The 25,377-nt window shown below is 49.2% G+C and overlaps 1 protein-coding gene across 5 annotated transcripts in view; it reads left to right on the top strand.

Annotated features, from left to right (window-relative positions):
* LOC135004924 (stomatin-like) overlaps positions 1–25,377 on the top strand; it is a 159,513-nt gene that overhangs the window by 82,621 nt on the left and 51,515 nt on the right. The window lies entirely within an intron of this gene.

Genomic DNA, 25,377 nt, shown 5'->3' with positions numbered 1-25,377 from the left:
GATTGCACTGTTTTAGCGCAGATACCAGCAAGGGAGCCTGAATGATTATCCTCTATCAAATCTATTATAACTCAGATTTCTACTAGAGTTGCACAGAATTAATCTGCAACTCAGGTTTTACAGAACTCTATGGCAGTTTGGTCCGGTTCTGTTTCCTCAGCGCCCCCCTCTTTTGGTTCCCACAAACGTGCTCTTGCCCAGATTATGCAAGATGACAAAGATACCGATTCTGACACTGCAGACGGTGATGGGGATGTGCTGCGGGGGGCCGCATCTCCTGCAAAAGGGGTGCAGTTGATGATACAACACCTGAGCAGGTTGAGGAGGCTTACTTCACAGACAATAAGAAAGCCCCGCTAACCTTCACTGCATCCAAAGTATTAAATGCTATTTTTGAAAAAGCATGGGAAAACCCAGAGAAAAAATTCCAGATCCCTAGAAGAGTTGTGGTTGCTCTCCCCTTCCCTGAGGAGGATAGAATAGAAAAAAATGGGAAAACTCACCCATAGTGGACGCGTCTGTATCCAGACTCTCGAAAAAGGTAGTTTTGCCTGTCCCAGGATCTACCGCCTTAAAGGAGCCGGCTGATCGCAAAATTGATACTACTCTCAAATCCATATACACGGCTTCAGGGGTGATACTACGTCGTCCTACTATTGCCTGTGAATGGATTTCCAAAGCTATAGTAAAGTGGTCAGGCACGTTACTTGAGGATTTGGATACAATGGATTAAAGTGACGTTGAATTGTTTTTACGTAACATTCAGGATTCTGCAGGATATATGGTGGAATCCATGAAAGACCTGGGTTCAATGGCTGCAGGAATATCTTCCATGTCAGTCTCAGCTCGTCGAGGATTGTGGCTGCGCCAGTGGTCTGCCGACGCGGAATCCAGGAGAGGTGTGAAGAACCTACCCTACACAGGACAGGCTCTCTTTGGGGATGCGTGGATCTCCACGGCTACAGTGGATAAGTCACCTTTTCTCCCCTCAGCTGCACCTGATACGAAGAAACCGTTTTCTTCAGCTGCATCACAGTCCTTTCGGGTTAATAAAAACAAGGAAGGCCAAACTGTCCAACACCTTCTTTAGAGGAGGTCGACCAAAATCCAAGAAACCTACTGCTGCGGGTTCCCAGGAACAGAGCCTGCTTCAGGTACGCCAAAGTCCTCAGCATGACGGTGGGCCGCACGGCCCGGAGGTAGGGCCGGTGGGGGAGAGACTCAGACATTTCAGTCACGTTTGGGTGTCGTCCAGCCTGGATCCCTGGGTACAAGATATTGTGTCCCAGGGGTACCGGCTGGAATTTCGGGATCTCCCTCCTCACTGGTTCTTCACATCGGGCTTGCCAGCTTTGCCGGCAGACAGGGCTACCCCACAGGGAGCCATCCAGAAGTTGGTGGAGGCACAGGTTATTGTACCAGTTCCTCCCCATATGCAAAACAAAGGTTACTATTCGAACCTTTTCGTGCTACCGAAACCGGATGGTTCGGTCAGGCCCATTCTGAACTAAAAATCACGAAACCCCTTTCTGAGGGAGTTCAAGTTCAAAATGGAGTCTCTAAGGGCGGTGATATCAGGTATTGAGGAGGGGTAATTCCTGGTATCCCTGGATATCAAGGATGCGAACCTCCACATTCCAATTTCTCTTACGTCCTAGAGGATGCTGGGGTCCACATTAGTACCATGGGGTATAGATTGGTCCACCAGGAGCCATTGGCACTTTAAGAGTTTGAGAGTGTGGGCTGGCTCCTCCCTTTATGCCCCTCCTACCAGACTCAGTTTAGAAAATGTGCCCGGAGGAGCCGGTCACAGTTAGGGGAGCTCTACAGAGCTTTCTTAGTAAAAGTTTATTTTAGAGGTTTTTATTTTACAGGGAGGCTGCTGGCAACAGCCTTTCTGCAGCGAGGGACTAAGGGGGGGAGCAGTGTCCGCCCTGCGGGGTCTGAGCCATTGTCTCCGCTGACTGGACACTGAGCTCCAGAGGGGTCTGATCGCCCCAGCAGCATGCCGCCAACCCCTTACAGAGCTGAAGAAGAGGTGAGTGAGACACCAACCCCCCTAGCAAGCAGGGGACTGGTGTTAAGATGGTGGCAGTGGGGAGGGAGCGCAGTATTAACTGCGCTCCTGGGAAGGCTCAGCGGTACAAGGTGCGGCACTGTGAGGGGCGCCCTGGGCCAGCGCTTACCCCCTACACTGGTCCAGAAGCCTGTCGTGGTCCTCGGATCTCAGCCAGCACTAATTCCTCAGGCCAGTATAATCCATGAAGAGCTGGAAGACAGTGCCATTAAGGGGGCAGAGCTTCTCCTCAGAGTGGACCCAGCAGCGTTTGAGCGCCATTTTCCTGCCTGCACAGCGCTGAAAGGAAGAACAGGTCCCTCCACAGCAACTCCAGCTGTCTGTACACGGTACCACGGGGTTGTAGAAGGGGGAGAGGCTGTAGTACGACTGTGTGTCCTATTAAGGTGCACAGTCAGCGCTGACAAAGGGTCTCCCTTTTCTAAAAGCGCTCTGTGTGGGTTGGCTCCAATCTCTGTGTCTCTCTTGCCATTCTTGGGGGGAAAACTCTGTCTGCCCTCACACGTGTGTGTGTGTGTGTGTGTGTGTGCGTGTGTGCGTGCGTGCGTGCGTGTGTGTGTGTGTGTGTGTGTGTGTGTGTGTGGAGTGTTTGATGGTCTCCTTTAGCTATGTCCAGTGACACTGTGTCATATGCTGCAGAGGATTTATCCTCCCAGGATGATCCCATTCCATGTAATCAGGATAGCACTGGTTTAGCACAGATACCAGCAAGGGAACCTGAGTGGTTTTCCTCTATCAAATCTTGGATTTCTCAGATTTCCTGCAGGGTTGCAAGTAATGAATCTGCAACCCAGGTATTACAGATCTCTATGGCAGTATGGCCGGTTTCTGGTACCTCAGGACGCTCTGTTATATACCCCCATAAGCGTGCGCTTGTGCATGTCACACAAGACGAAAAGGATACCGATTCTGACACCACAGACGGTGATGGGGATGTGTTGCGGGGGTCCGCATCTCTTGCAAAGGGGGTGCAATTGTTGATAGAGGCTATCATGGATGTGTTGAATGTTAATGATACCACACCTGAGCAGGTTGAGGAGGCCTTTTTCACTGGAAATAAAAAAGCCTCGCTAACCTTCCCTGCGTCAAAAGAATTGAATGCTATATTTGAGAAAGCATGGGAAAACCCTGAGAAAAAATTCCAGGTCCCTAAAAGGGTCCAGGTGGCGTTTCCTTTCCCTGAGGAGGATAGGAAAAAATGGGAAAACCTGCCGATTGTTGACGCATCTGTGTCCATACCAGTGGCGTAACTACTGCCCCCGCAGTCCTCGCGGTGGCTTGGGGGCGAGGGGCTGCGGGGGCGCCACTGATTTACAGCAGACTGACATGCGGACGAGCGTCCGCATGTCAGTCTGCAGTCTCCTTCCCTCCGCCGCTTGTTGGAGGAACACGGAGGGCACACAGCGCGCCTCCCTGTGTCCCTCCTGCTGCATCATCTCCGGCGGCCGCGGGTCTAATAGGGGGAAGTGCCGTCCGTGAGCTCTAATTGGCTCACGAACCGGCACTTCCCCCTATTAGACCCGCGGCCGCCGGAGATGATGCAGCAGGAGAGACGAGCTGTGCCCTCCGTGTCCCTCCAAAAAGCGACGGCGGGGGGGGGGGTAAATATCTGGCACTGGGGGCATATATGGCACGGGGGGGAGGGAGGAATATCTGGCACTGGGGCATTTCTGGCACTGGGGGGAATATCTGGCACTGGGGGCATATCTGGCACTGGGGGGGGGGATATCTGGCACTGGGGCATATATGGCACTGGGGGGGAATATCTTGCACTGGGGGCATATATGGCACTGGGGGGGGGATATCTGGCACTGGGGGCATATATGGCACGGGGGGCATATATGGCACTGGGGGGAATATCTGGCACTGGGGGCATATATGGCACTGGGGGGGGATATCTGGCACTGGGGCATATATGGCACTGGGGGGAATATCTGGCACTGGGGGGGATATCTGGCACTGGGGGCATATATGGCACGGGGGGCATATATTGCACTGGGGGGAATATCTGGCACTGGGGGCATATATGGCACTGGGGGGGGGGATATCTGGCACTGGGGCATATATGGCACTGGGGGGAATATCTGGCACTGGGGGGGATATCTGGCACTGGGGCATATATGGCACTGGGGGGGAATATCTGGCACTGGGGGCATATATGGCACTGGGGGGGAATATCTGGCACTGGGGGTATATCTGGCACTGGGGGGGAATATCTGGCACTGGGGGGGGGGATATCTGGCACTGGGGCATATATGGCACTGGGGGGGAATATCTGGCACTGGGGGCATATATGGCACTGGGGGGGGATATCTGGCACTGGGGGCATATATGGCACGGGGGGCATATATGGCACTGGGGGGGAATATCTGGCACTGGGGGCATATATGGCACTGGGGGGGGATATCTGGCACTGGGGCATATATGGCACTGGGGGGAATATCTGGCACTGGGGGCATATCTGGCACTGGGGGGGGATATCTGGCACTGGGGCATATATGGCACTGGGGGGGAATATCTGGCACTGGGGGCATATATGGCACTGGGGGGGGGATATCTGGCACTGGGGGCATATATGGCACGGGGGGCATATATGGCACTGGGGGGAATATCTGGCACTGGGGGCATATATGGCACTGGGGGGGGGGATATCTGGCACTGGGGCATATATGGCACTGGGGGGAATATCTGGCACTGGGGGGGATATCTGGCACTGGGGCATATATGGCACTGGGGGGGAATATCTGGCACTGGGGGCATATATGGCACTGGGGGGGAATATCTGGCACTGGGGGCATATCTGGCACTGGGGGGGAATATCTGGCACTGGGGGGGGGATATCTGGCACTGGGGCATATATGGCACTGGGGGGGAATATCTGGCACTGGGGGCATATATGGCACTGGGGGGGGATATCTGGCACTGGGGGCATATATGGCACGGGGGGCATATATGGCACTGGGGGGGAATATCTGGCACTGGGGGCATATATGGCACTGGGGGGGATATCTGGCACTGGGGCATATATGGCACTGGGGGGAATATCTGGCACTGGGGGGAATATCTGGCACTGGGGGGAATATCTGGCACTGGGGGGGGATATCTGGCACTGGGGCATATATGGCACTGGGGGGAATATCTGGCACTGGGGGCATATATGGCACGGGGGGGAGGGAGGAATATCTGGCACTGGGGCATTTCTGGCACTGGGGGGAATATCTGGCACTGGGGGCATATCTGGCACTGGGGCATATATGGCACTGGGGGGGAATATCTGGCACTGGGGGCATATATGGCACTGGGGGGGGGATATCTGGCACTGGGGGCATATATGGCACGGGGGGCATATATGGCACTGGGGGGAATATCTGGCACTGGGGGCATATATGGCACTGGGGGGGATATCTGGCACTGGGGCATATATGGCACTGGGGGGAATATCTGGCACTGGGGGGGATATCTGGCACTGGGGCATATATGGCACTGGGGGGGAATATCTGGCACTGGGGGCATATATGGCACTGGGGGGGAATATCTGGCACTGGGGGCATATCTGGCACTGGGGGGGAATATCTGGCACTGGGGGGGGGATATCTGGCACTGGGGCATATATGGCACTGGGGGGGAAAATCTGGCACTGGGGGCATATATGGCACTGGGGGGGATATCTGGCACTGGGGGCATATATGGCACGGGGGGCATATATGGCACTGGGGGGGAATATCTGGCACTGGGGGCATATATGGCACTGGGGCATATATGGCACTGGGGGGAATATCTGGCACTGGGGGGGGGGATATCTGGCACTGGGGCATATATGGCACTGGGGGGAATATCTGGCACTGGGGGCATATATGGCACTGGGGGGGAATATCTGGCACTGGGGGCATATCTGGCACTGGGGGGGATATCTGGCACTGGGGGCATATATGGCACGGGGGGAATATCTGGCACTGGGGGGGAATATCTGGCACTGGGGGCATATATGGCACGGGGGGAATATCTGGCACTGGGGGGGAATATCTGGCACTGGGGCCATATATGGCACAGGGGGAATATATGGCACTGGGGCATATCTGGCACTGGGGGCATATGTGGCACTGGGGGCATATGTGGCACTGGGGGGGAATATCTGGCACTGGGGGTATATGTGGCACTGGGGGGGTATATGTGTACCTGGCACATGGGGACGACGACTATATTTGGCACTGGGGCATGTAAGTACCTGGCACCGTGGGGGAATATCTGGCACTGGGGACATATGTGGCACTGGGAGCACAGCCCTAGCAACAAGGACTACCTCCTAGCAACGAGCATGACACCCAGTGCATGAAACACCTGGCAACGAGCATGACACCCAGTGCATGAAACACCTGGCAACGAGCATGACACCCAGTGCATGAAACTCCTGGCAACGAGCATGACACCCTGAGCATGAAAACCCCTGGCACCGTGCATGGAACCAAGAGCATGAAACCCCTGGCAACGAGCATGACACCCAGTGCATGAAACCCCTGACAACGAGCAGGTAATTGAAAAGTAATTAGAAGCCTTACTGTAGGACTTAATGTGTAATGGGCATTACGGTGTGTGGCATAATGTATCACGGACATTGCGGTGTGTGTCATAATGTGTCACAGGCATTACGGTGTATGGTATACTATATCGCGGGCATTGTGATATGTGGTATAATGTCTCAGGGTCATTGCAGTGTGTGGCATAATGTATCACGGACATTGCGGTGTGTGTCATAATGTGTCAGGCATTACGGTGTGTGGTATACTATATCACGGGCATTGTGGTATGTGGTATAATGTCTCAGGGTCATTGCAGTGTGGCATAATACATAACGGGCATTGCGATGTGTGGCATAGGGTATAACGGGCAGGGCATTGCGGTATGTGTCACAGGCATTACGGTGTATGGTATACTATATCACGGGCATTGTGGTATAATGTCTCAAGGTCATTGCAGTGTGTGGCATAATGTGTCACAGGCATTGTATGTGCTATAATGTATCGGGCATTGCAGTGTGTGGCATAATGTATCACGGACATTGCGGTGTGTGTCATAATGTGTTACAGACATTGTATGTGCTATAATGTATCAGGGGCATTGCAGTGTGTAGCATAATGTATAACGGGCATTGCGATTCCTGTCATAATGTGTCACAGGCATTACGGTGTGTGGCATAATGTGTCACAGACATTACGGTGTGTGGCATAATGTGTCGGGGGCATTACAGTGTGTGCATATTGTGTCGTGCATTATTGTGTGCGGCATAATGTCTAAGGGCCATTGCAGTATGTGGCATAATGTATACTGGGCATTACTATAAGGAGGAAAAATGACAAATAATGTAAGGGGCATGAATCAGGATTATTTTTCTTTCCTGTGGTGGCCAACGTATGGGCGTGCAGGTTGCAAAACTGGGGTATAAGGTAGTCTTTTCCTGCAATGCCACGATCCTTTATGCGAAACCACGCCCACTCCAACAAAACCACGCCCCCTTTTTTGGCGCGCGCACATTTATCCCTTTCTTGCTCCCAATTATGGAGCATGAAGGGGGGGGCGCGCCGAAGAATTTTTTGGCTTGGGGGAGAAAAATTTCTAGTTACGCCACTGGTCCAGACTCTCAAAGAAGGTGGTTTTGCCTGTTCCAGGATCTACCGCCTTAAAGGAGCCGGCTGATAGAAAAATTGATAACACGCTTAAATCAATGTATACTGCTTCAGGGGCCATATTGCGTCCCACTATTGCTACTGCATGGATTGCAAAGGCAATAGTAAAATGGTCGGCTATCTTACTTGAGGATTTGGATACGATGGATAGGGATGATGTTGCATTATATTTATGCAACATACATGATTCAGCAGGTTTTTATGGTAGAATCCATGAAAGACCTGGGTGAATCTCTTCCATGTTTGTGTCAGCTCGTCGGGGGCTGTGACTGCGCCAGTGGTCGGCCGACGTGGAATCCAGGAAAAGTGTGGAGTCCCTATCCTATGCAGGTCAGGCTCTCTTTGGGGTAGCTCTCGACAGACGTGGATATCCACGGCTACAGCGGGTAAATCTCTGTTTCTTCCCTCAGCAGCACCTGCTCCGAAGAAATTCTTCTCTTGATCTGCAACGCAGTCCTTTCGGCCTAACAAACCTAGAAAGGCCAGAACGTCCAATACCTTCTTTAGGGGAGGTCAAGTCCAAGAAACCTGCCGCTGCAGGTTCCCAGGAACAAAAACCTGCTTCAGGTACACCAAAGCCCTCTGCATGACAGTGGACCACGGGGCCAGTGGGAGCGAGACTCAGCCACTTCAGTCACGTCTGGGTAACGTCCGGCCTGGATCCCTGAGTGATAGATATTGCATCCCAGGGATACAGGCTGGAATTTCAAAGTCTCCCTCCTCATCGTTTTTTCAAATCTGGCTTACCAACTCTGTTGGCAGACAGCACTGTACTACAAGAAGCTGTCCAAAAACTGGTGGAGGCACAGGTCATTGTGCCAGTTCCTCCTCCTGCACAAACCACAGGTTATTATTCGAACCTTTTCGTGGTACCGAAATTGGATGGTTCGATCAGGCCCATTCTGAACCTAAAATCATTGAACCCCTTTCTAAAGGAGTTCAAGTTCAAGATGGAGTCTCTCAGGGCGGTGATATCAGGTCTGGAAGAGGGGGAATTCCTGGTATCCCTGGATATCAAAGATGCGTACCTCCACATTCCGATATGGCTGCCGCATCAGGCTTATCTCCGTTTCGCATTGCTCGACTGTCATTTCCAGTTCCAGGCCCTGCCGTTCAGCCTTTCCACAGCACCAAGGGTGTTTACCAAGGTGATGGCAGAAATGATGGTTCTCCTCTGCAAACAAGGGGTGAACATCATTCCATATCTGGACGATCTGCTGATAAAGGCATCGTCCAAGGAGAACCTGCTGCAGTCCATTGTTCTCACAACACGCCTCCTCAGGAGTCATGGTTGGATTCTGAACCTTCCAAAGTCACATTTGGAACCAACCCAGAGGTTGTCCTTTCTGGGAATGATCCTGGACACAGAGGTGCAGTAGGTGTTTCTTCCGCAGGAAAAGGCGTTGGTGATACAAACTATGGTCCGGGATGTCCTGAAGCCAGCCCGGGTGTCGGTTAATCAATGCATTCGCCTGTTGGGAAAGATGGTGGCCTCTTATGAGGCTCTCCAGTACGGGAGGTTCCACGCTCGGACCTTCCAACTGGATCTCCTGGAAAAGTGGTTGGGATCTCATCTCCACATGCACCAGAGAATTCGTCTGTCACCGAGGGCCAGGATTTTGCTCCTCTGGTGGTTGCAATTACCTCACCTTCTGGAGGACCGCAGGTTCGGGATTCAGGAATGGGTCCTTGTAACCATGGATGCTGTTACGTTCTTGGTGCTCTGAACAAAGAGGTATTGCGTAGAAAGTCCAGAGCACAAGAACATGACGCTGAAATAATGGCAAGGTGTAATAATAGCCCCTAGCAGCCTACCTCCGTTGTTTCACCCGCGTGGTCAGTTTACGCCTGCGAGACTATGGTTTCTTGGGCCCATGGCAGCCGCGTTTGAAGGGCGAATTATGTCTGCCCAACTCCGATGCCCCCAGGTCTTAATGTGAGACAAGGCGTAAACCGAGACGGGATGATAACAAGGGGACCTCTAACTAAACCAAACGGAGAGCTAGGGGCTACAAAGAGACCTAAAACTAAACGTATATGCGGCACAGCCACCAGGATAAACAACAAAGGAAATGCTGTCCACACGCCGACACAATACTGTTGTGTACCGGCGGTGACAGCATATGCAGAACCCTCTGCAAAACACCAGTAACAAATATAACTAAAGAATACAGCGGCCTAGGCCGACGGACGCGGCAAAGCCGCTACTCACGGAACCGGTACAAATACTGGCAAACGGACAGGAACCCCCAATGAAGCCGACACAGGCTCTCAGAACCGGAGGACAGGCAGAATCCCAAACGACAGACCGGTGGACACCAAGAAGCCAGATACTCGACCAGGCACAGACAAAGCCACAGGACTTCTGGACAGGAACGCTTCACGGCAGGACACTGGACCAGACACTGGACCAGACACTGGACCAGACACTGGATCAGACACTGGATCAGACACTGGATCAGACACTGGATCAGACACTGGATCAGACACTGGAACAGACACTGGAACAGACACTGGAACAGACACTGGAACAGACACTGGAACAGACACTGGATCAAGGCTGGAAGCTGCTAGACAGAAGCTCAGAAATTCAGGAACTAGCTCAGAACTATCACCGGCATCTGTGTATTGCACTGAGCCAGAATATAACAGAGAGCCCTAATTAATTATGTCGTGCAGCTGCCCTGTTGCACGACTCCAAACTGACAAGATGCAATTAACAGACAGGTGAGGCCAAACACATGTAAACAGGCTGCAATTACACAGACTCACCACCGGCAGCAAACAAGAGTCTTCTAAACCAGAGCAAAGGGAAATCCTGGCCTGCAAGAGAACATAAAATACATAAACGGAAAACAGGAATGAACCACTACCTGTGGTTCATAACAGTACCCTCTCCTTAAGGGTGGGCTCCGAACACCCCATGACACCCACGGGGAACAGAAACAGAAGTATAACATAAAATACATAACCAAAATGCAAAACAGGAATGAGCCACTGCCGTGGCTCATAACAGTACCCCCCCCCTTGAGGAAGGGTCAACGGACCCCAAAATTCAGGTTTTCCAAAACAAGGTATACATTAATAAACCTGACACTGGAACAAACAGACCAAAGCAAGAAACAGAAACAAGCTGTGGCAACAGCTTGTAACAGTGCCCCCCCCCCCCCCCCTTGACGGTGGCCACTGGACACAAGACAAGGAAAAAAAATCTTATATATATATTTTTTTATACAACACAAGGCAAGAGTCAGCATTATTTCTTTTTCTCTTTCTTCTTTTTACCCTGTGCTTGCTTGGCGACACCAGGAAAGGAAGAAATCTCTGGCTCAAAAAATTCTTCAAAACATATAGGTCGAGCAATCAGATGCTTCTTCCCTCTCCTACCAGAGTGCCCCGGCATATAAGAAACCTCATCAGTTTCAGAATCTGAGAACAACCCATAGATTGGTTCCATTCCCCTAGGTACTGAAACTTTAGAAGATTTCCTGTAGGGAGAAGACAGGAAAGCACATCCAGTATCAATGGTAATAGTCTGTGATTTTTGTGCTGACTGGCTGGAGTGCTTCACTGTGTCCAAGTCATTACAGACCTTCCTCGAGGCTGTGACTTTCTAAACCCCACCATGGGCAGTGACTTTCTGAACCCCACCTGGGGCAGTGGCCCGTGGAACCCCACCTGGGGTAGTGACTTTCTGAACCCCACCCGGGGCAGTGGACCTCGGAACCCCACCTGGGGCAGTGGCCCTCGGAACCCCACACGGGGTAGTGACTTTCTGAACCCCACCCGGAGCAGTGGCCCTCGGAACCCCTCTGGGGCAGTGGCCCTCGGAACCCCTGCTGGGGCAGTGGCATTCGGGAACCCCGCTGGGGCAGTGGCCTTCGGGAACCCGGCTGGGGCAATGGCCTTCGGGAACCCCGCTGGGGCAGTGGCCTTCGGGATCCCCGCTGGGGCAATGGCCTTCGGGAACCCCGCTGGGGCAGTGGCCTTCGGGAACCCCGCTGGGGCAGTGGCCTCTGATTCTTCTACTGGGACCGGGCCATCAGCCTCCCTCTCTGGGACCGGGCCGTCAGCCTCCCTCTCTGGGACCGGGCCGTCAGCCTCCCTCTCTGGGACCGGGCCGTCAGCCTCCCTCTCTGGGACCGGGCCGTCAGCCTCCCTCTCTGCGTCGATAATTATCGAAACTTCTCCCGGGACTATGACCTCCGGGACTTTTTTTGAAGCAATAACCTTCAGAACCCCCACTAACGCTATGCCTCTTGAGTCCTTTCCTGGGGAAGCGACCTCTAGACCCTTCTCTGGGGCTGTGTCTCTCGAGACACCACTTGGGGATATTACTTCAAAGATCCCTTCTGGGGTTTTGCTTCTCGAGTTCCCTTCTAGAACTATGGTTTTAGATACCCTTTCTGGGGTTGCGCTTTTCAAGTCCCTACCTGGGGTAACAGCTTCTGAGACCCCTTCTGGTATTGACACCTGAGCTATTATATTCGATGTCCCTCTATGACTCTGGGCATCGGGTACCGCTCCAGGACTCTGGGCATCGGGTACCGCTCCAGGACTCTGGGCATCGGGTACCGCTCCAGGACTCTGGGCATTGGGTACCGCTCCAGGACTTTGGGCATCGGGTACTGCTCCAGGGGTATGCAACTCTGCTTCAACAGGAAAATCAAGAGAGGAGAGAAACATTCTCCTTTGGTTCCTGAATCTATAATGGGGCTCCCTAGCCCAAGGACCCCAATTGTAGAACAGAGTGTTTTTTAGTGTGAGTTTTGTGACAAGTACCTCTGCCACAGTGGAGACAGGAGTAGGCCTAAAATCCTGACTCAACTTGGCCAGATGGTAGGACTTGTCGCCACACTTTGGCTTGTGCAACTCACAGGTCAGCAGATAGTGGCCTAAACCCCCACAATATAGGCATAAGTTTGAGTTTCTGCGACGCAGACGCTCCTCTTCTGAGAGCCTGGGCCGCGGAAAACTTTTAAACCTTTTCTCTTCAATTAAACCTGAGGATTCACTTGTCACCATACTGTGAACAAGAGTCTCTTTAGAGGATGAACTCTCAACAACTTCTGGCAAAATAAGCAAAGTTTTGGTCAGAATGTTTTGCAGTTGCTTTAAGGATTACTGCAAAACTTCCAGCCGCTCAGGTTTCAAAGCACTGAAAGCAGAGTTCAGACTGAGAGAGATGCTTGAAGGGCTTGCATAGTAGGCATAGGAGGATTTCAAACTAGACAAGACAAGACTAGACACGATTCTAGACACGATTCTAAGACAAGATTCTAGACAAGATTCTTAGACAAGATTCTAGACACGATTCTAAGACAAGATTCTAGACAAGATTCTTAGACAAGATTCTAGACACGATTCTAAGACAAGATTCTAGACAAGATTCTTAGACAAGATTCTAGACACTGGACTGGGTTCTGCACACCGAATTCTAGACAGGACTGGATTCTAAACACCGGACAGGATTCTGCACACTGAATTCTAGACAGGACTGGATTCTAAACACCGGACTTGATTCTGCACACTGAATTCTAGACAGGACTGGATTCTAGACAGGACTGGATTCTAAACACCGGACTGGATTCTGCACACTGAGTTCTAGACAGGACTGGATTCTAGACAAGACACTGGACCAAAAAAGAAAAAACTACTATTTAGCTTTGTTTCTTTTTTGATGTATGGCCGGTGATGTTACGTTCTTGGTGCTCTGAACAAAGAGGTATTGCGTAGAAAGTCCAGAGAACAAGAACGTGACGCTGAAATAATGGCAAGGTGTAATAATAGCCCCTAGCAGCCTACCTCCGTTGTTTCACCCGCAGAGCCGGCCTTAGGCATAGGCAAACTAGGCAAATGCCTAGGGCATTTGGTATGCTTAGGGGCACCAGCAGCTTCTGCTGATTAAAATGATATGCGGCATGCCTATATTTTGTGTGTGGCTGTATCTGCATACGAAATGCTACGTTGCGTGTATTCCTGGAAATAACTGGAATGTAGCATTTCGTATATGCAGATACAGCCGCAGTCGCACACAGAATATAGGCATGCCGCATATCATTTTAATCAGTAGAAGCTGCTTGTGCATTCTAGCCATATACTAATGCAAATAAGATGCATTTTCATAAACAAAATGCGCCCAAAGTTAGTAGAGCTGCCAGCTGACTCATGCCTGGCATCTCTTACAGAACTAGCGGCGGTGCTAGGGGGCACCAGCCAAATTGGGCATCATATTGGTTAGGGCCGGCTCTATTCACCCGCGTGGTCAGTTTACGCCTGCGAGACTATGGTTTCTTGGGCCCACGGCAGCTGCGTTTGAAGGGCGGATTATGTCTGCCCAACTCCGATGCCCCCAGGTCTTAATGTGAACCAAGGCGTAAACCAAGACGGGATGATAACAAGGGGACCTCTAACTAAACCAAACAGAGAGCTAGGGGCTACAAAGGGACCTAAAACTAAACGTAGATGCGGCACAACCAGCAGGATAAACAATAAAGGAAATGCTGTCCACACGCCGACACAATACTGTTGTGTACCGGCGGTGACAGCATATGCAGAACCCTCTGCAAAACACCAGTAACAAATATAACTAAAGAATGCAGCGCAAAAAAAAAACACAATGTAGCGCTAATGGTCATAAATGAGAGTAGAAGGCCATAAAAACAACACAATTTAATTAAAAAGAGCAAACATTAATATACATCATAGTGTGTACTTGATAAAATAAATGATCTCCTGTAAATATAGATGAACGTAACTCCCACTGGGTATACTGATATTAGATGTAGGAAGATTCAATTGACCTGTTCCATTAGAATTAGTCCCAATACAGTTCCATAGGAGGGTATTACAACACAGTTCGAAGAAGTATATTTACCACTGATGTTAGCAAGGTATTTAAGCGAAAACAGCGTCCGCAAAGGCAGTTCCTTGTTAGGTGGCAGCTTGTGTTGGTTGTCAGTTTAGACAGTCCTCCGTCCAATGGATTCTAAGCTTGGTAGCAGAATAGGACTTGGTTCAGGTAGAAGTCTTCCAATCGTTCAGTGGGAGTAAACAAACAGCAGCGGGTCTCACCAACGCGTTTCGTTGCGTTCACGCAACTTTTTCAAGGTACTCCTGACCCTGCTGTGAGGGGTTTATATACACCTTTCAATATGGTTGCTCATTTGCATATGTGATGTCACATGACCTTCTCAAACTCATTTAAATGACCAAATAATGACAGACTCAATCAAATATTAACTCTTATAAATATAAAAACTTATATCTAAGTTTTTATATTTATAAGGGTTAATATTTGATTGAGTCTGTCATTATTTGGTCATTTAAATGAGTTTGAGAAGGTCATGTGACATCACATATGCAAATGAGCAACCATATTGAAAGGTGTATATAAACCCCTCACAGCAGGGTCAGGAGTACCTTGAAAAAGTTGCGTGAACGCAACGAAACGCATTGGTGAGACCCGCTGCTGTTTGTTTACTCCCACTGAACGATTGGAAGACTTCTACCTGAACCAAGTCCTATTCTGCTACCAAGCTTAGAATCCATTGGACGGAGGACTGTCTAAACTGACAACCAACACAAGCTGCCACCTAACAAGGAACTGCCTTTGCGGACGCTGTTTTCGCTTAAATACCTTGCTAACATCAGTGGTAAATATACTTCTTCGAACTGTGTTGTAATACCCTCCTATGGAACTGTATTGGGACTAATTCTAATGGAACAGGTCAATTGAATCTTCCTACATCTAATATCAGTATACCCAGTGGGAGTTACGTTCATCTATATTTACAGGAGATCATTTATTTTATCAAGTACACACTATGATGTATATTAATGTTTGCTCTTTTTAATTAAATTGAGTTGTTTTTATGGCCTTCTACTCTCATTTATGACCATTAGCGCTACATTGTGTTTTTTTTGTGTATACATTGTTTGGGTCTGACCAACCCTTTATTGTGTAGCAGCTGTGGTGAACCCCCTCATCTAGCGCCAGGTAAACCACTTAGGTGGTGTTCCTTTTATAAAGAATGCTGCGGCCTAGGCCGACGGACGTGGCAAAGCCGCTACTCACGGAACCGGTACAAATACTGGCAAACGGACAGGAACCCCCAATGTAGCCGACACAGGCTCTCAGAACCGGAGGACAGGCAGAATCCCAAATGACAGACCGGTGGACACCAAGAAGCCAGATACTCGACCAGGCACAGACAAAGCCACAGGACTTCTGGACAGGAACGCTTCACGGCAGGACACTGGGTCAGACACTGGATCAGACACTGGATCAGACACTGGATCAGACACTGGAACAGACACTGGATCAAGGCTGGAAGCAGCTAGACAGAAGCTGCTAGACAGAAGCTCAGAAACTCAGGAACTAGCTCAGAACTATCACTGGCGTCTGTGTATTGCACTGAGCCAGAATATAACAGAGAGCCCTAATTAATTATGTCGTGCAGCTGCCCTGTTGCACGACTCCAAACTGACAAGATGCAATTAACAGACAGGTGAGGCCAAACACATGGAAACAGGCTGCAATTACACAGACTCACCACCGGCAGCAAACAAGAGTCTTCTAAACCAGAGCAAAGGGAAATCCTGGCCGGCAAGAGAACATAAAATACATAAACAGAAAACAGGAATGAACCACTACCTGTGGTTCATAACTGTACCCTCTCCTTAAGGGTGGGCTCCGAACACCCCATGACACCCACGGGGAACAGAAACAGAAGTATAACATAAAATACATAACCAAAATGCAAAACAGGAATGAGCCACTGCCGTGGCTTATAACAGATGTGAGCCTTCGGGGCTGGGGAGCAGTAACTCAGGGAGTAACCTTCTAAAGACGGTGGTCAATCCTGGAAGCTGGCCTACCCATCAACATCCTGGAACTAAGAGCCATCTACAAATGTCTTCTTCAGGCGGCCCATCTTCTGAGAAATCGAGCCATTCAAGTGCAGTCGGACAATGTAACGACAGTGGCTTACATAAACCAACGGGGCGGAACGAAGAGCAGAGCGGCAATGTCAGAGGTGACAAGAATACTTCTCTGGACAGAAAAACACGCGTTGGCACTGTCAGCCATCTTCATTCCAGGAGTAGACAACTGGGAAGCAGTCTTCCTCAGCAGACACGATCTCCATCCAGGGGAGTGGGTTCTCCATCCGGAGGTACTCAAGGAAATAACAGGCCTTTGGGGATTACCCCAAATAGACATGATGGCCTCTCGTCTCAACAAGAAGCTTCGGCGTTATTGTTTCAGGTCAAGGGACCCATGAGCAGTGGACGCCCTGGTGTCACCGTGGGTGTTCCAGTCTGTGTACGTGTTTCCACCACTCCCACTCATCCCAAGAATCCTAAAGCTCATAAGGAGAACAAGGGTTCAAGCTATCCTCATTGTCCCAGACTGGCCAAGAAGGGCTTGGTACGTGGACCTTCTGAATCTACTGCAAGAAGAACTGAGGCCTCTTCCTCTTCGGGAGGACCTGCTGCAGCAGGGGCCGTTCGCCTATCAAGACTTACCGCGGCTACGTTTGACGGCATGGAAGTTGAGCGCCTGATACTTGCTCGGAAGGGCATTCTGAACAAAGTCATTCCTACCCTAATATAGGCTAGGAAAGGAGTTACGTCTAAACATTACCATCGCATTTGGAAAAAATACGTGTCTTGGTGTGAATCCAAGAGGTTTCCTACGGTGGAGTTTAAACTTGGATGGTTTCTCCTCTTCCTCCAAGCAGGGGTGGATATGGGCCTGAGGTTGGGATCCGTAAAGGTCCAGATTTCGGCCCTATCCATCTTCTTCCAGAAACAGTTGGCTGCCCTCCCTGAGGTTCAGACTTTTTGAAGGGAGTTCTGCACATCCAGCCTCCCTTTGTGCCCCCTACGGCACCCGGGGATCTTAACGTGGTGTTGCAGTTCCTCCAGTAGGACTGGTTTGAGCCTCTACAGGAGGTTGAGGTCAAGTTTCTAATGTGGAAGGCTGTCACTTTGTTGGCCTTTGCTACTGCTAGGCGTGTGCCGGAGTTAGGGGCTTTGTCATGTAAAAGCCCATACTTGATCTTCCATGAAGATAGATCTGAGCACAGGTCACGTCCGCAGTTCCTTCCGAAGGTTGTGTCGGCATTTCATATCAACCAACCTATTGTGGTGCCAGTTGCTACTGACTCCTCAATTTCATCAAAGTCCTTGGATGTTGTAAGGGCTCTGAAAATCTATGTGAAGAGGACTGCTCGTCACAGAAAATTGGACTCTCTGTTTGTCCTGTATGATCCCAAGAAACTTGGGTGTCCTGCTTCTAAGCAGACGATCTCTCACTGGATCAGGTTCACTATCCAGCATGGGTCAGTACGGATGGTGTAATGGTTAGCATTACTGCTTCACAGCACTGAGGTCATGGGTTCGATTCCCACCATGGCCCAAACTGTGCGGAGTTTGTATATTTTCCCTGTACTTGCGTGGGTTTCCTCCGGGTACTCTGGTTTCCTCCCACATTCCAAAAATATACTGATAGGTTAATTGGCTCCTAACAAAATTAACCCTAGTTTGATTGTGTATGTGTGTACATGTGGTAGGGAATATAGATTGTAAGCTCCACTGGGGCAGGGACTGATGTGAATGGTCAAATATTCTCCGTAAAGCGCTGCGAAATATGTGTGCGCTATATAAATAACTGGTAATAAATAATAAATAATGCTTATTCTACGGCAGGCCTGCCGTGTCCTACATCTGTTAAGGCCCACTCTACTTGTAAGGTGGGTTCTTCCAGGGCGGCTGCCCGGGGTGTCTCGGCTTTACAGCTTTGCGGAGCGGCTACTTGGTCTGGGTCGACACGTTTGTAAAGTTCTACAAGTTCGATACTCTTGCCTCTGAGGACCTGAAGTTTGGTCAATCAGTTCTGCAGGAGCCTCCGCGCTCTCCCTCCCACTCTGGGAGCTTTGGTACATCCCCATGGTATTAATGTGGACCCCAGCATCCTCTAGGACGTAAGACAAAATAGGATTTTAATTACCTACCGGTAAATCCTTTTCTCATAGTCCGTAGATGATGCTGGGCGCCCGCTCAGCGCTTCGTGATCCTGCAGTGGTTACTTGATTCAGTACTGCTTAGTTCTTGGTAAGTACTGTTTCGTTACTTGCCAAGTAATATTGTTCAGGCGTTGCTGATGTTTCAAGTTAGTTAGCTTGGTTTGCCTTGTGTGTGAGCTGGTGTGAATCTCGCCACTATCTGTGTAAAATCCTTCTCTCGAAGATGTCCGTCTCCTTGGGCACAGTTTCTAGACTGAGTCTGGTAGGAGGGGCATAGAGGGAGGAGCCAGCCCACACTCAAACTCTTAAAGTGCCAATGGCTCCTAGTGAACCCGTCTATACCCCATGATACTAATGTGGACCCCAGCATCCTCTATGGACTACGAGAAAAGGATTTACTGGTAGGCAATTAAAATCCTATCATATATATATATATATATATATATATATATATATATATATATAAAAACTGCAGCAGAACCTGGCACTCCTGATAGATGTTACAACAGCCACGGTGCCATCCTAAAGAAGTTAGATAGGCAATTTGCTAGAGATGGCACTCACCGGACTTATACTTACAAATAAAGACACTGCACTACCACCAGCACAGTACAAACATTTCAAGGTTTAATCCTATGTATAAGACTAGTGAGTGCCGCCACTAACAAATTGCCTGTTATATATATATATATATGACAGTTCCAGACCGGGCACTCCTAGGTGTATATCAATTTCAGCGCCCGGTGCCCTCTCCAGCAAAAGCAATTGCATGTATAGTTACAGATCAGAGCGGCACTCACAGGACTTCATTCACATAAACAGGACATCACCCCGTCATAGCAACGTTTCGGTTTTATTCAAAAAACCGTCTTCAGGCTTACATAACATATATAGAAACTTATCTTACCTATATACCAGCATATCACCATGTGCAAATCGTCCCGGGTGTGAGCCGCGTTCATTTCCGCTGCCGCGTTCATTTCCGCTGACATCACCCGGAACGCAACCTCAAGTGAAAAAATAAAACATTAACCCTTCACCAACATATCAAGTTACAGAGGCAAAGTCATGATGTAAATAGAAACAGATGAACTCAGCAATAAGTACTCTTAGCTCACCAATATATCGTAATAGTTACAATCATAGTCTGAAACAATTAGATACACAATACTGATACTGTTACAGCCCTTCATGAAAGCTGCAACTGAAAGTCAAAACATAGCTTCTAAAAGAGAAAACTAGAAAATGATAATGTTTCATTTAATCCATGGGGAGCTATTGTATTTAAAAAATAAATCCACCTGGTTTCACACCGCAAAAGTGCTTTATTACGGTCTCCACCCCTACGACTCTCTGGGATATGGTCGATCATTTTATATCTTAAGCTAGACAAATTATGGCCCTTAGCTTTAAAGTGTTTTGCTACTGGTTGTTCAGAGATCCTACCTTCCAAGGCTAATTTGATGGCACTCCTATGCTGTGCCATCCTTTCTCTAAAGGTGCAAGAAGTTTTTCCTACATAAAGTAGCCCACACGGGCACTTTATGTAGTACACTACAAAACATGTGGTACAGGTCAGACAGTGTGATATTTTAATTACTTTACCCGAATGAGGGTGATATAAAGTATCACCCGTTTCAAGATATATGCATGTAGTACAGCCTAGGCATCTGTAGGGTATCCGGACTCCAGGTCGACAACAAAAAGGTCGGCACACCTTAGGTCGACGCCAATTGGTCGACACACCTTAGGTTGACATGGACAAAAGGTCGACATGGACAAAAGGTCGACAGGAACAAGGTCGACGTGGAAAAATGGGACGTGATACACAGACATATGCCCCCAATAGTGCAGTGCCAGATCCACAATTGCCCCCACAGTGCCAGGTATACAAATGCCCCCACAGTGCCAGGTATACAAATGCCCCCACAGTGCCAGGTATACAAATGCCCCCACAGTGCCAGGTATACAAATGCCCCACAGTGCCAGATCCACAAATGCCCCCACAGTGCCAGATCCACAAATGCCCCCACAGTGCCAGATCACAAATGCCCCCACAGTGCCAGATCCACAAATGCCCCACAGTGCCAGATCCACAAATGCCCTCACAGTGCCAGATCCACAAATGCCCTCACAGTGCCAGATCCACAAATGCCCCCACAGTGCCAGATCCACAAATGCCCCCACAGTGCCAGATCACAAATGCCCCCACAGTGCCAGATACACAAATGCCCCCACAGTGCCAGATCCACAAATGCCCCCACAGTGCCAGATCCACAAATGCCCCCACAGTGCCAGATCCACAAATGCCCCACAGTGCCAGGTATACAAATGCCCCCACAGTGCCAGGTATACAAATGCCCGGTATACAAATGCCCCCACAGTGCCAGATCCACAAATGCCCCACAGTGCCAGATCCACAAATGCCCCCACAGTGCCAGATCCACAAATGCCCCACAGTGCCAGGTATACAAATGCCCCCACAGTGCCAGGTATACAAATGCCAGGTATACAAATGCCCCCACAGTGCCAGATCCACAAATGCCCCCACAGTGCCAGATCCACAAATCCCCACAGTGCCAGGTATACAAATGCCCCCACAGTGCCAGATCCACAAATGCTCCCACAGAGCCAGATCCACAAATGCCCCACAGTGCCAGGTATACAAATGCCCCCACAGTGCCAGCCAATTGCCCCCACAGTGCCAGGTATACAAAGGCCCCCACAGTGCCAGGTAAACAATTGCCCCCACAGTGCCAGCCAATTGCCCCCACAGCAGTGCTGCAGCTGCTTACCGCTGCTGCTGCTGCTCCTCCGGCTGTGATGGGACTGAGGCTGTCAGGAGCTGAGAGCGCGCCAGCGCGGCTATGTCTGGTGGCATGTAGTGGACTTCAAACCAACCGCCGGTTCATGAGCCAATCAGAGCTCGTGGACGGGCAGCGGCGGCTCCTGATTGGCTGCGGTTCGCAAGCTCTGATTGGCTCACGAACCGGCGGCTGGTTTGAAGTCTGCTACACGCCGCCAGACATAGTCGCGCTGGCGCGCTCTCCTCTCCTGACAGCTGAGACACGCTGCAACCGGAATGAGCAGCAGCGTGTCTCAGTGAGCGCTGGACCGGCCCACGTGGCCATCGGCCCTTCTGGCATTTGCCAGAAGTGCCAGATGGCCAGTCCGGCCCTGGTGACCTGTGTATATTGATCAGTATGTATCAGTTGTTTAATATCAGTGGGACCTTTGTCTAATAATAAGTATGTATCAGGTGTGATATCAGAGTGACCTGTGTATAGTGATCAGTATGTATCAGGTGTGTAATATCAGAGTGACCTGCATATATTGATCAGTATGTATCAGATGTGTGATATCAGTGTGACTAGAGATGAGCGGGTTCGGTTTCTCTGAATCCGAACCCGCCCGAACTTCATGTTTTTTTACACGGGTCCGAGCGACTCGGATCTTCCCGCCTTGCTCGGTTAACCCGAGCGCGCCCGAACGTCATCATCACGCTGTCGGATTCTCGCGAGGCTCGGATTCTATCGCGAGACTCGGATTCTATATAAGGAGCCGCGCGTCGCGGCCATTTTCACACGTGCATTGAGATTGATAGGGAGAGGACGTGGCTGGCGTCCTCTCCGTTTAGAAATTAAAATAGACAGGAGAGTGAGAGTGAGACACTTCATTTACTTACTGGAGCTTAGGAGGAGTTATACTAGTGACTGATGACCAGTGACCTGACCACCAGTGCAGTTTTATAATTTATTATTATTTAATAATCCGTTCTGTTCTTGTTCTCTGCCTGAAAAAAACGATACACAGTGACTCAGTCACACTCACATACCATATCTGTGCTCAGCCCAGTGTGCTGCATCATCTATGTATAATATCTGACTGTGCTCACACAGCTTAATTGTGGGGGAGACTGGGGAGCAGTTATAGGTTATAGCAGGAGCCAGGAGTACATATTAAACAGTGCACACTTTTGCTGCCAGAGTGCCACTGCCAGTGTGACTGACCACTGACCACTGTGACCAGTGACCTGACCACACTGACCACCAGTATAGTATATTGTGATTGTCTGCCTGAAAAAGTACACTCGTCGTGTGACTTGTGTGGTGTTTTTTTATTCTATAAAAATTAAAAAACTCATTCTGCTGACAGACAGTGTCCAGCAGGTCCGTCATTATATAATATATACCTGTCCGGCTGCAGTAGTGATATATATATATTTTTTATATCATTATTTATCATCCAGTCTATACTAGCAGCAGACACAGTACGGTAGTTCACGGCTGTAGCTACCTCTGTGTCGGCACTCGGCAGTCCATCCATAATTGTATACCACCTACCCGTGGTTTTTTTTTTCTTTCTTCTTTATACATACTACATCTCATTATCATCCAGTCTATATTAGCAGCAGACACAGTACAGTACGGTAGTCCACGGCTGTAGCTACCTCTGTGTCGGCACTCGGCAGTCCATCCATAATTGTATACCACCTACCCGTGGTTTTTTTTTTCTTTCTTCTTTATACATACTACATCTCATTATCATCCAGTCTATATTAGCAGCAGACACAGTACAGTACGGTAGTCCACGGCTGTAGCTACCTCTGTGTCGGCACTCGGCAGTCCATCCATAATTGTATACCACCTACCCGTGGTTTTTTTTTTCTTTCTTCTTTATACATACTACATCTCATTATCATCCAGTCTATATTAGCAGCAGACACAGTACAGTACGGTAGTCCACGGCTGTAGCTATCTCTGTGTCGGCACTCGGCAGTCCATCCATAATTGTATACCACCTACCCGTGGTTTTTTTTTTCTTTCTTCTTTATACATACTACATCTCATTATCAACCAGTCTATATTAGCAGCAGACACAGTACGGTAGTTCACGGCTGTAGCTATCTCTGTGTTGGCACTCAGCAGTCCATCCATAATTGTATACCAACTACCCGTGGTTTTTTTTTCTTTCTTCTTTATACATACTACATCTCATTATCATCCAGTCTATATTAGCAGCAGACACAGTACAGTACGGTAGTCCACGGCTGTAGCTACCTCTGTGTCGGCACTCGGCAGTCCTTCCATAATTGTATACCACCTACCCGTGGTTTTTTTTTTCTTTCTTCTTTATACATACTACATCTCATTATCATCCAGTCTATATTAGCAGCAGACACAGTACAGTACGGTAGTTCACGGCTGTAGCTACCTCTGTGTCGGCACTCGGCAGTCCATCCATAATTGTATACCACCTACCCGTGGTTTTTTCTTTCTTTCTTCTTTATACATACTACATCTCATTATCATCCAGTCTATATTAGCAGCAGACACAGTACAGTACGGTAGTTCACGGCTGTAGCTACCTCTGTGTCGGCACTCGGCAGTCCATCCATAATTGTATACCACCTACCCGTGGTTTTTTTTCTCTTTCTTCTTTATACATACTACATCTCATTATCATCCAGTCTATATTAGCAGCAGACACAGTACAGTACGGTAGTTCACGGCTGTAGCTACCTCTGTGTCGGCACTCGGCAGTCCATCCATAATTGTATACCACCTACCCGTGGGTTTTTTTTTCTTTCTTCTTTATACATACTACATCTCATTATCAACCAGTCTATATTAGCAGCAGACACAGTACGGTAGTTCACGGCTGTAGCTACCTCTGTGTCGGCACTCGGCAGTCCATCCATAATTGTATACCACCTACCCGTGGTTTTTTTTTTCTTTCTTCTTTATACATACTACATCTCATTATCATCCAGTCTATATTAGCAGCAGACACAGTACAGTACGGTAGTCCACGGCTGTAGCTATCTCTGTGTCGGCACTCGGCAGTCCATCCATAATTGTATACCACCTACCCGTGGTTTTTTTTTTCTTTCTTCTTTATACATACTACATCTCATTATCATCCAGTCTATATTAGCAGCAGACACAGTACAGTGTGGTAGTCCACGACTGTAGCTACCTCTGTGTCGGCACTCGGCAGTCCATCCATAATTGTATACCACCTACCCGTGGTTTTTTTTTCTTTCTTCTTTATACATACTACATCTCATTATCAACCAGTCTATATTAGCAGCAGACACAGTACGGTAGTTCACGGCTGTAGCTACCTCTGTGTCGGCACTCGGCAGTCCATCCATAATTGTATACTAGTATCCATCCATCTCCATTGTTTACCTGAGGTGCCTTTTAGTTGTGCCTATTAAAATATGGAGAACAAAAATGTTGAGGTTCCAAAATTAGGGAAAGATCAAGATCCACTTCCACCTCGTGCTGAAGCTGCTGCCACTAGTCATGGCCGAGACGATGAAATGCCAGCAACGTCGTCTGCCAAGGCCGATGCCCAATGTCATAGTACAGAGCATGTCAAATCCAAAACACCAAATATCAGTAAAAAAAGGACTCCAAAACCTAAAATAAAATTGTCGGAGGAGAAGCGTAAACTTGCCAATATGCCATTTACCACACGGAGTGGCAAGGAATGGCTGAGGCCCTGGCCTATGTTCATGGCTAGTGGTTCAGCTTCACATGAGGATGGAAGCACTCAGCCTCTCGCTAGAAAACTGAAAAGA

Source organism: Pseudophryne corroboree, chromosome 2, assembly GCF_028390025.1.
Source record: "Pseudophryne corroboree isolate aPseCor3 chromosome 2, aPseCor3.hap2, whole genome shotgun sequence".
Taxonomy (NCBI): domain Eukaryota; kingdom Metazoa; phylum Chordata; class Amphibia; order Anura; family Myobatrachidae; genus Pseudophryne; species Pseudophryne corroboree.
This window is presented reverse-complemented; position numbering and strand designations above follow the sequence as displayed.